The sequence below is a fragment of the Orycteropus afer genome, unplaced genomic scaffold (assembly GCF_000298275.1).
Source record: "Orycteropus afer afer isolate SDZICR_OR568_19922 unplaced genomic scaffold, OryAfe1.0 scaffold00108, whole genome shotgun sequence".
Taxonomy (NCBI): Eukaryota; Metazoa; Chordata; class Mammalia; order Tubulidentata; family Orycteropodidae; genus Orycteropus; species Orycteropus afer.
Window position 1 is genome coordinate 8,457,995 of NW_006921695.1, and position 1,917 is coordinate 8,459,911.

Consider the following 1,917-nt stretch of genomic DNA (forward strand, 5'->3'; position numbering starts at 1 on the left):
TATATATATATAATTTGTTGTTGTTATGTGCTGTCAAGTCGGACCCAACTCATAGTGATCCCTCTTTTTCTGAGGCAGTATCACTACAGAAGCAGATTGCCCCATCTTCCTTCTGAGGAGTGGCTGGTGGATTTGAACCACCAGCCTTCTGGTTAGCAGTCAGGTGCCTTAGACACTATACTACCAGAGCTCCTATATATATATATATATATATATATATATATATATATATATATATACACACACACACACACACACACACACATATACATATATATGTATATATAGTTTTGTTGTTTGTATATGTATGTATGTGTTATTGTTGTTGTTATTTGCCATCGAGTTGACCCCGACTCATAGCGACCCCTCCTTGGGTTTCTGAGGCAGTATCACTACGGAAGTAGGAATGCCCAACCTTCCTTCTGAGGAGTGGCTGTTGGGTTTGAACCGCCAGCCTTCTGGTTAGCAGTCAAGTGCCTTAGGCTCTATGCTACCAGAGCTCCTATGTATGTATGTAGAGAGAGAGAAATCTTACTGGTATTTTTTCTCTGGAGAACCCAGTTTTCTTTAAAAGTATGTATGTATTTTAAATTAATTGACTTTTTAATGATGTGATCTCTAGGCTACCAGGAAAGAACCACTTATATCATAGAAACTTTATGTCAAAATTTATGCAAATAGAGAAGAAACTCTAACAGCCCTTCTCCATGCCCAAGATACCTCTCTTTTGCCTGGCCCAGGTCTGCCCTTTAGGATTGATGAGGCCAGTTATGTAGGTCAAATGGGTTTCTCACAAAGAGAAATCTCATCAGCAAATCATTCTCTTAAATGTAACAGAAGTCTCAAGCCTCTGTTGTAACAGGCTCATGGGAAAGGATGCTTCTTTGCATTTTGAGGACTTCACATAAAATCTGCATGTTTTTCTTTGTTTTGGCCCACACTCCATTACACATTTTAATGAACTGTATTAAAATTCTCAAATGAAGCTGTAGGACAAAGGCCTGCTGGTTGTATTTATTTACCTCTAAAGTTGTTTAGTTGTTGGCATTACTGTAACATGCTTGCTTTCTTTACTGGGAAAAAATATAACATCTGAAGATTTGTTAATGCAGTTATAGTCTAGAAGTAAATAACAGATGTCCTCCACCTAACTGGAAAGGCAGCGTCTCATAGTGGAGAAAGTACTGGGTGGAATAAAAGTATGAGTATCAGATGCTGGCAGTGGGGTTCTGGGAAAAGCAAGGGGGAGACATTGGTGGTTCAATGGTAGAAATCCCCCCTTCCATGTGGAACACCTGTGTTCATTTCCTAGCCAATGTACCTCATGCGCAGCTATCACCCGTCTGTCAGCAGAGGCTTGAAGGGTTGCTATGATGTTGAACACGTTTCACTGGAGCTTCCAAATCTAAGATAGACTAGGAGAAAAAGCATGGCCATCTGCTTCTGAAAATCAGCCAATGAGAACCCTATGGATGACAGTGGTCTGATCTCCATGATCCCCAACCAATCACAGTGATGGTGCAAGACCAGAGAGCATTTTGTTCTGCTGTCTATACCAGGATTCCTCAACCTTGACACTATTTATTGACTGACATTTTAGGCTGAATGGTTTTGTGTGTGTGTGTGTGTGGGGGGGGGTTGTCCAGTACATTAAGGCACATTTGGCAGCATCTCTACCTTCTATCCACTAGCTGCCAGTAGAGTGCCTGCTCCATTATGACAACCAAAAATACATTAAAAAAAAACCCAAAAAACAACTTTGTGCCATCAAGTTGATTCTGATTCATACTGACCCTCCACACAGAGTAGAACTGCCTCATGTTGTTGTTGTTGTTATGTGCCGTCGAGTCGGCCCCGACTCATAGCGACCCCTCCTTGGGTTTCCGAGGCAGTATCACTACGGAAGTAGGATTGCCC

General features: G+C 41.4%; 1 protein-coding gene across 1 annotated transcript in view; it reads right to left on the minus strand.

Annotated features, from left to right (window-relative positions):
• GRIK1 (glutamate ionotropic receptor kainate type subunit 1) overlaps positions 1-1,917 on the minus strand; it is a 281,030-nt gene that overhangs the window by 250,343 nt on the left and 28,770 nt on the right. The gene's annotated exons all lie outside the window — the stretch shown is intronic.